Source organism: Thalia democratica, chromosome 3 (genome assembly GCF_965202585.1).
Source record: "Thalia democratica chromosome 3, ktThaDemo2.hap1.1, whole genome shotgun sequence".
Taxonomy (NCBI): Eukaryota; Metazoa; Chordata; class Thaliacea; order Salpida; family Salpidae; genus Thalia; species Thalia democratica.
The window spans coordinates 63525576-63536521 of record NC_139167.1 but is presented as its reverse complement, the minus strand read 5'-3'; positions in this window follow the sequence as shown (position 1 = coordinate 63536521).

Here is a 10946-nt window from a genome sequence, read left to right as displayed (position 1 = left end):
GTGTGGAAAAATTTTACTAAATGTTTCTGATACAAAACAAAATGTTTGAAAAATATTTTTTTTTAGGTCAACTTTTTCAATGCTTTTAAAAATTCATAAGAAATATAACTTTTCAAATACCTTAAAGTCAGTTTTTCTAAGTTCTTTAGGGAATAGCATTTATTAAATACTACAAATAGTTGGTAGAAAGAATTTTTTTTTTAAATATTATTTAGGATTTGATTTAAAACAAAATAAACTTAAATTTAAATTAATCAATTATGTCTTTTAGACTAAAAATTGATTGTAAAAAATTCTGTTTTACAAGTTGCTACAAATTTATTCATAATGTGACTAAAGAAATTTTAAAATAACTTGCTACAAAAATTGATTAATTTTTAAACTTTATGGCTGATAAAATAACAAAGTTTGATTTGTTTGTCATCTTAATAAAAAAAAAAATACTTTAAAAAAAATTTAAGTTTAGTTAATTTATACAATACTTTTTGTATAGTGAGATTAAAACTGAAATCACAGTATGAACTGTTTGTTTATTATTTGTTTTATTTTATTTTTTTTTTTTGTTATTTTTCTTTTAAATTATGTTGTAAGTATTTTTATCTTTTTTTATAAATTTATTTTTATTTTATTAGCAGTTGTTTATTCCTTTTTTACTACAGTTTGTTTATTCTTGAATTATTATCACTATAAAACAGGTTTAGCTTTAAGGTTTGTTAGCAAAATTTTAGCATTTGTCTGTATAAAAAAATCTGTCATTAAGTTATACTACTGCGGTGCACTAACTAGTTGCGTACTGTTTGAGTCTAAATTCTTATGAAGTTAATGAAGTTATAAAATTTTTCCATATGGAGTGTTTCATCAACATCGGTGCGCATTTGCAATAACGCACCGAATCAGTATACTGGGTAATTTCCCTAACTTGTCACTAATTGGTATTCGAAATTTCGTTTTACTTTTCAAATAGTAGAAAAACATAGTTGAAAAAAGGCAAATTGAGTAAAAAAAAAATCAATAAAGGATAAAAATATTGCATTTTTATTATTTTTTTTTTTGGGTGGCACGCATGCTCCAGCGTCCCTCCCCACACTAAGCCCCTGGTATATACAACTATCAATTTGATTTACCTTAAGTTATACGAAGCTATATAAGCCCACATTGTATTTTTTCTTCCTGGAAAATATAAGGTTTTAGGTTCTAACATGTACAACTTTTTATTAAAATAGTTAAAATTTCGCATATTCCAGGTTAAATGGACAAGTAAAAATGCTCGGTAAAGTTTGAAAACTCCTGAAACAAAAATGAGGAATTTAAATCATATTTGTATATAAAATAACTGAATTAAAATGTAGAAGAAACTAATAGAAAAATCTGGGTACATTTAAAAAAATTCTGATAATCCAAGAGACTTATAGCTAGATTTTTAATAAGATTTTAATGATTTAAATATAATACTTTGATATTTTGTAACCATTTTGTTGAAGAATACTTTAAATCCTATGTCAAACTCAGGTTGCCTAATTAAGTTTAAAATAACATGGGGTTGTTTTTAGAATTTTTAATAATTTCAAGCAGTTTTTGTTAGATTTTAAATGAAATTTAAATGATCTAATTTCAATTCTTTGTAATTTTATTACTAATTTGTTGAAGAACCTAATCTTTATTGATTTTTTTAGTTGTAAAAAAAGTACTTATAAGGATTGAAATGAAAGTTGGCTTAACAAAGTTTTTTTTTTTAAATAAAAAAGTGACCACCATGTTATCAGAAAAAATTGACCAAAAATATTTACTTAAAAAATTAAAGAAATCAGAAATCCTTGGAGATACTTTTTGACATCATAAATTGAACACGTAACTTTTTTAAATATTTTTATCATAAGAATTTAAAATAAGTTAGGTAACATAATAGATATAAATTAGTTGTTTTGTAGTTTATTTTATAAACACTGATAAGAAATCCACTGCTTTTGAACTTACTATTGTCATTCTTTTTCAATGTAATAGAACTTATTAAATTTTTTTTGTTTTTATTTTGTGTAAATCTAATTTACATACATTGAAAAAAATACTAATGACATGTTACATGGGTTCTTTGTGTAGATACAACACCAGATAGAAAGTTTGTTTAGACAGGGATTTCCCTTTTTTTTTCAAATGGCCTCCTTTATCGAAATTAAAAAAGCTATAGCCCCCTTGTACCTAGATTACTTAAAGACTTCCATAATAAACACCCAAAACCTTTTTATTTAAAGTTCAAAACTTTGTGTAAGCATTAAACTATGACCTCATGGCTTCCTTAGTGACTCCTTTACTGCTCATGGCCCCCTGAATATCTGTCATGTTCCACTTTTTTTGTTTTAGTTTTAAAAAATTGAAATAATTATTTGTTATTAAACTTTATTTATTGTTTGTTGTTTAAATTATTACATTTTGTACTAGTTTTAACTACATAGGGTTGTTGAAAATTTAAGATGTTTTAATATTTTAAAAGAACTAGTATACTTCAAACTGTTTGTTTTTTTATGAAAACCTATTTAACTTTTTATATTGCAAATCTAAAGCTAATTTAGATAATAGCCATAAATTTAAAAAAATTTAAAAAATTAAAAATTGTTTAGCCGAATAGTTAAGTGTTAATATAATCACAATTATAGTACTTATAAGGATTACTGATTTTAATTAGCCTTTATGAGTTCTAATTTTCAAGTAATCAATTTAGAATATTTAGGTTAAATTTCTAGTCTCAAAATGTGGCCCTTTTTGAAAAATAAACAGCTTTTTAAAAAGTTTAAACCTTAACTGTTGATTTTTTTAGCGTTCTTAGATTTATTAACTATATTGTACTTTTTCGAATTTGAATTCTAATACAATCTAAAAGCTAACCTATTTTTTTGTAGTCTAAGTGATTTTTTTTGTTTATTTGTTATTGAAAAAACCAAATTTCTATCAAGTAGGAAGTATATTTGAGGTATCAAAAGATATATATAAGGGCAATTAAAAAAATTAACTAAAATTACAACCTAAGCTCTTTTGTTTCATGCTAGTCGGTGATTGTTAAGTAGTTAAACTACTAAGTATGAAATTAATAGTTAAATAGACAAATAGTGAGTTCAGACAGTTTTACCTTTTAATAATCAGCCATATATGATTATATAACTAAGACTCAAGTATTAGACTGATTAAAACTAAATAACTTTAAATGTCTGACTAAAACTGAACATGTTTCAAGTTCGAAGTTTTGCCCCCTAGTACCAGTTTAGTCAAGTTCAGTGTTTTTTTTTTGCATATACCATCGAATTACCCGGAAAATTTTTTGTCAATAGCTGTTTTTAATTTTTCCTTATTGTTACGTACGTATGTGTATAATAACTTATTTTTGTTATTTAAGTTATTTCAACTTTTTAAGTTCCTAAAGTGTTTTTTGATCATAAATTATCTGCAGGTATTTTTTTTTATATTTCGAACTTTTCTTAAGTTTAAGTTTTTTATTAGTTTAAAACATACAGATTATGATTCTAGATTATTTACAGAAGCCTTAAACTAGCCTAAATATATTTTGTTGTTTTAAAGAATAATCTACAGGCTCCTAAGCATGTTTCTTTGTTATTTTGAATTGTTTACTATATTGAAATAAATAAAAAACTGCTAAGTTTCTTATTGTTTTTGAATATCGTTAAGGGACTTAAATCAGTTCTTTTCTAACTACAAAGATGTATTTTAATCAAAAGCATTGTGCATAATCAGTTTAAGCTATTTAGAGCATGAACTAACAGTTTAAGATGCAAAATTTATTAAGAATTCATTTTTACTAGTATTAATAAATCTTACTTCAATGATTTTTATTTGCTTTCGTTCATAAATATATTTGGTCTTTGTATTGATTTGTTAACAATAAATATTTTTATTTTTCCCTAGTTGTTTAAAAAAGGACCAAAGCAAGAGGTTAAACTATAAAAGTTACATTTACATTATTGGTATCACTTTTTATTGTTAATTAACTAGTTTTTGAATTTTATAGAAAAACAATGATTTAAAGCTAATTAGAGATATGTAAGCTAGATATGTGTTTATTTTCATATCAAAGTTAAATAGTTCTAAATTTATAATAAAACTTAGTATGATTTGCCTTTTTTGCATAATATTATACCTATTTTGGTGATTTTTTTTGAATTATTCTTTTTACTTATTTTCTCGAATTTAAATCTATTTGTAATTGCATCATTATTAATATTATACTAGTTAGGTTAAATTTACTTAATTAAAGTACGATTCAACTAATACTTATTTTGACTACTATCATCAATTCAGGATGATAAAGGTAGTTTAGTGTTATTCAGATTTTTCTGACACTAATGCTGACTTTTTGGTTTAAAAAGTAACGAATCTCTAAATAACATAAATTTACTTAGTATATAATTTATAGGACTTATTTACATATAATTTTAAAACGAAAACTGAATAGTTTTTACAAATAAAGGAACCAAACTTAAGATATATAAAAAAGATAAATATTTTAAGAAAAAACTAACATTTTATACATATTTTATATTATATCATACTTAATTTGTCCCAATAAATTCAAAAATAATTTTTTGCGATAAAAAATTTTTTTTTTGTTTAAAAGGTGATAAACCAGAACTGATGATTTTACGTCATAATTGTTTTTATGTCAAAATTTCAAGAGATTTAGAATTAATAAAATAAACTACTTGTATTTTTTAAGCTGACTGCTAACTAATACAAAATAATAAGTTTTTTATGTTTTAACACCTAATTCTTAAGATTTTATTAAAAAAAATTAACAATTTTGTTTTATACATCTTTATAACTTTTAACGAATTATTAGGTAACATACGATAACGCTTATAATAAACTAATAACTATATTTGTACATAATTAGAATAGACTTTTTAATAAATATCACTTTTAACGTTAAATTATTTGGGATTCTAAAACAAAATGGTAAAATTAAGCATGTTCACAGAAATATTTAGTTGACAAATATTGAAACTAAGATTTTTAAATTAAACGTATATAATGTACAAATATAAAATTTTAATAAATTAAAAATGTTGAAACGTTGAACACTTTTTATTTGTGATAGCTTATTGTAATTTAAATTTAATAGATATAAGTTTAAATACATTTTAGCAAGTGATATACAAAGAGACTTATTTATGACTAAAATTTTAAGACCGTAAAGTACTAGCTAAATAAAGAAATAAAGTATCATAAAAACCTTAGCTTTTTTCAAAATCATAAAATATAATTTAAAAAAGGTATTAACTTTTTTTTTTATAAACTTTAGAATATTGTAAAATTTATTTTGAATTTAGAACATAAAAGTTTTTTTATTTTTATTAGAAAAAATATCAAATCTTTGAGTAAAAATTTAGAAAATAAACAAAAATAATAATTTGCTTTCCAAGATACATTTATATATTAATATTAAATAATTATACTTTTTACATATTAAGTCATATCTAATATCCTACAGTTAAAAAAAATAACTATAAATCTTATACTTTAGTGAAATGGAAAAATTATTTTTTTTGATTTATTTACTGATTTTTTTATAAATCCTTTTATTGCATCTTGTTGTGACATCTTATTTTTTTAAGTCATTAAAAACAATATTTTTATTCATTTATTTATAATTAGTTCGGAAAATTATATTATTAACCACATTTAACCGACTCTAAAACAATTAGTATAACAAGCTAAAGTTTAAAATTATTCTTAATTAGCTTACAACAAAGTTTTCTAATTTAAAATAGTGCTAGGTTATTAATTAGATATTTTGATTACTATAGTGTTGTTATGTTAAAGCTTTAGGTAAATCTTATTTATACTGCTGATTAGTTTAATATTTGTACTATCAATGTAATACATTTTCTGAAGAAATCTTTTTGAGTTGTATTTTAATAAAAGTTGTTTATGAATTAATTTAAAAAACTAATGTACTTAAGTATTGATTCTTACTCTGAATTAAACTAATTAAGTTTGTTTTGAATTATATTATAATTAAACAGAATTAAAATTAAACGCTTAACGTTAAAAGCATAAATGAGTTCTCCTTTTTACAAAGTAAGATCTTCAGTTTTGTATGAAAATCGTTACTGCAGTCAGGATGAATTCAATATTGTCGTTTGCGGAGGAAAAGATAAAAATTGGAAAGTTACAAATTAGGTAAATGAAATTAAAGGTCCTGATTTTCAAAAATTTTCTGAGATTACTCCAATGGTAAAACGAAGAGATGTCTTCATTAATACAGCCGTAGTTGGTTCAGATTTGTATGTATTTGGTAATGACTGTTACGATACTTGTTCTTTTGAAATATATTCTGCAAAGACTAAAGTCTGGAAGAAATATAAACCCCCTAAATAGATAGATTTCTATAGTGTGTGTTCATTCATGAAAAGTGTTTATATAATTGGTGGTTCCGTAAATAATTATAGTTTTGAAAACAACTGTTACAAATATAACAAATCACTAAACACGTGGACTAAAGTAGTTAAATTGAACACAGAAAGACAATCGTCAGCTTGTACCGTATTTGAAGGCAAAATCATTGTTATTGGAGGTTATTCTAGAAAAACACTAAAGTCAGTAGAGTCATTTGCTCATCATGAGAACAAATGGAACAACTTATCAGAGATTACAGAAGCAAAAGAAAAAACTTCTGCAGTTAGTATGGGAAATAAAATGTTTGTAATTGGTATAGTAGCACAAAGTTGTAGTGCTGAAGTATAGACAACATTTCTAGAAGATTTGTTCTTTTGACTGAACGACTACGAATGAAAAGTTATTACTACCTTTACACAAGAACTCTAACAATTGGTGACAAGTTGGTTGTGTTCTTTAATACAGGGAATAGATACACACAAAAACCCTTATTATACGACGTAATTAGAAACGAATGGGTCACAAAAGGTGATGTTTTGTGCAAAGACTACTTGATGCTCCGTTATGATTCCACATTACAAAAAGTACTCAAAACTTAAATTTAATTTTAAAATGTTTAAACAGAATTTCTAAAACTCTTTGTTAAACAGATTATCACAAATTGATGACAACCCGATTTGTTTTGTTGATATTTTGTAACACCTTTGATTTTATTTTGTCGAAATTTGCGTTTTAATAAAAGTTACTATGGTCCACATTATAAGTAAGAAACGATTTTTTTTGAATTATAGTGATTAAGAAATACTTTATTGTAGGTAAGATACTGTGTAATAAGTACTAAAAAAAATTATTAATGTAATAAGTTTTTTAATTGAAGAAATTATTACGATATAGAAAAATTCTAGGTAACAAGACAATACAACAGCCTGTAATTTAATGTCTGCAACACCTACGATTAATTATATGCTATATTATTTCGCTTTACGTGTATTGTTACCGAATTAACTTACAATTTTAGTTTCCTGTAAAAGATCGACTAACAAAAGTATAAGCTACTAGTTTTTTTTGAAAACCATAATTCCTGTAATTATAGTTTTAAAATTTTCTTCGTAAGAATTATTTATTTAGAAAGAAAAACGGTGGTGCAGAGGTTTATAAACGGTCTGGCAATCGGAACGTCGTAAGTTCGAAGCCCGGAGCGTCGGGCAGTAATGTATTGGGCTCTGCTGTTCTTTGTAAATTTAACGGCCTTAATCAGGCTTTTTTGTTTCCAAGGTAGATTTTTTTATGTGTTTTACTAACGATCACTCCTGGTAACTGTACTTATGTGTTTAAGTTTACAGATAAATATAACTATTTCTAGAATATTTAGTTGTTATAAAAATTTATTTACGTTCTTTTTTCTTAATGAAAAATTCAACTAACCACAAACTAGCTGACAAACTACGCAATTGCTTACTTTAACTTGTTTAACATGAAATATCTGAAACTACATTTATTCTATAATATGATAGTCCAGTATAATTAAGTAAAATGAACAAATACATAAAACAAATACTAGTTATTAACTTTCTAAAACTTTTAATTTTAAAAACGTGTTTGCATCCCCGATACATAGTAAACAAGCTCATAACAATCAAAGCGATTAATTTTTTATTTTTAAACTTTCAAGTTAAAATTTTACATGACAACCCTGGTTTATAGTATTAATATAGTAGAAGCCATATTTGTTTATTTATACACAAACAAACTTTCAGAAACTTCTATAAGTTACAGCTTTGTTATTTTTTGTCTCAGGAAGCTGAAAAGTATCTTAAAATTGTTACTGAGAGTCTCAGCTTTCCGACAGTATGTTCGGATTGACCGAAAAAAGTCGAATTCTGGAGATATATGTGCAAACGTAGAGTTATCTCTTGAAATCGTTTGTAATGCGAACATTTGGTCTATATTTTTAGCCTGTATTTATGTTTTCAAAAAAAAAGGTGTAAAGTAGTTGAAAAAATATTTTTTACTGTTTACTTGAATGACGATTGTGTACTCTTTAGTTTAAAACTTGATTTAAGGTTATTTCGTTTTATAAGCAATTTTATAAATTTGATCATAAAAAGTATTGTACAGTATTTTTTGTATTAAGTTTAAGTAAGTAATTACAATAATGTTTTGGTACTGGATTAAGTTATCTAGGTTTGTTTTTAATGTTTACCACAATTAATTTACATTTATCAAACTAACTTATTTACTAACTTAATCAACACAAAAAATAATAAACAAATTAATGAGTTACGTATATATTGAAAACAAACACAATATTATCCCCGGCGCGATGGTGCAGAGGTTTATAAACGGTCTGGCAATCGGAACGTCGTAAGATCGAAGCCCGGAGCGTCGGGCAGTAATGTATTGGACTCTGCTGTTCTTTGTAAATTTAACGGCCTTAATCAGGCTTTTTTGTTTCCAAGGTAACTTTTTTTATGTGTTTTACTAACGATCACTCCTGGTAACTGTACTTATGTGTTTAAGTTTACAGATAAATATAATAAACTTCTAGAATATTTAGTTGTTATAAAAATTTATTTACGTTCTTTTTTCTTAATGAAAAATTCAACCAACCACAAACTAGCTGACAAACTACGCAATTGCTTACTTTAACTTGTTTAACATGAAATATCTGAAACTACATTTATTCTATAATATGATAGTCCAGTATAATTAAGTAAAATGAACAAACACATAAAACAAATACCAGTTATTAACTTTCTAAAACTTTTAATTTTAAAAACGTGTTTGCATCCCCGATACATAGTAAACAAGCTCATAACAATCAAAGCGATTAATTTTTTATTTTTAAACTTTCAAGTTAAAATTTTACATGACAACCCTGGTTTATAGTATTAATATAGTAGAAGCCATATTTGTTTATTTATACACAAACAAACTTTCAGAAACTTCTATAAGTTACAGCTTTGTAATTTTTTGTCTCAGGAAGCTGAAAAGTATCTTAAAATTGTTACTGAGAGTCTCAGCTTTCCGACAGTATGTTCGGATTGACCGAAAAAAGTCGAATTCTGGAGATATATGTGCAAACGTAGAGTTATCTCTTAAAATCGTTTGTAATGCGAACATTTGGTCTATATTTTTAGCCTGTATTTATGTTTTCAAAAAAAAAGGTGTAAAGTAGTTGAAAAAATATTTTTTACTGTTTACTTGAATGACGATTGTGTACTCTTTAGTTTAAAACTTGATTTAAGGTTATTTCGTTTTATAAGCAATTTTATAAATTTGATCATAAAAAGTATTGTACAGTATTTTTTGTATTAAATTTAAGTAAGTAATTACAATAATGTTTTGGTACTGGATTAAGTTATCTAGGTTTGTTTTTAATGTTTACCACAATTAATTTACATTTATCAAACTAACTTATTTACTAACTTAATCAACACAAAAAATAATAAACAAATTAATGAGTTACGTATATATTGAAAACAAACACAATATTATCCCCGGCGCGATGGTGCAGAGGTTTATAAACGGTCTGGCAATCGGAACGTCGTAAGATCGAAGCCCGGAGCGTCGGGCAGTAATGTATTGGACTCTGCTGTTCTTTGTAAATTTAACGGCCTTAATCAGGCTTTTTTGTTTCCAAGGTAACTTTTTTTATGTGTTTTACTAACGATCACTCCTGGTAACTGTACTTATGTGTTTAAGTTTACAGAAAAATATAATAAACTTCTAGAATATTTAGTTGTTATAAAAATTTATTTACGTTCTTTTTTCTTAATGAAAAATTCAACCAACCACAAACTAGCTGACAAACTACGCAATTGCTTACTTTAACTTGTTTAACATGAAATATCTGAAACTACATTTATTCTATAATATGATAGTCCAGTATAATTAAGTAAAATGAACAAACACATAAAACAAATACCAGTTATTAACTTTCTAAAACTTTTAATTTTAAAAACGTGTTTGCATCCCCGATACATAGTAAACAAGCTCATAACAATCAAAGCGATTAATTTTTTATTTTTAAACTTTCAAGTTAAAATTTTACATGACAACCCTGGTTTATAGTATTAATATAGTAGAAGCCATATTTGTTTATTTAAACACAAACAAACTTTCAGAAACTTCTATAAGTTACAGCTTTGTAATTTTTTGTCTCAGGAAGCTGAAAAGTATCTTAAAATTGTTACTGAGAGTCTCAGCTTTCCGACAGTATGTTCGGATTGACCGAAAAAAGTCGAATTCTGGAGATATATGTGCAAACGTAGAGTTATCTCTTAAAATCGTTTGTAATGCGAACATTTGGTCTATATTTTTAGCCTGTATTTATGTTTTCAAAAAAAAAGGTGTAAAGTAGTTGAAAAAATATTTTTTACTGTTTACTTGAATGACGATTGTGTACTCTTTAGTTTAAAACTTGATTTAAGGTTATTTCGTTTTATAAGCAATTTTATAAATTTGATCATAAAAAGTATTGTACAGTATTTTTTGTATTAAGTTTAAGTAAGTAATTACAATAATGTTTTGGTACTGGATTA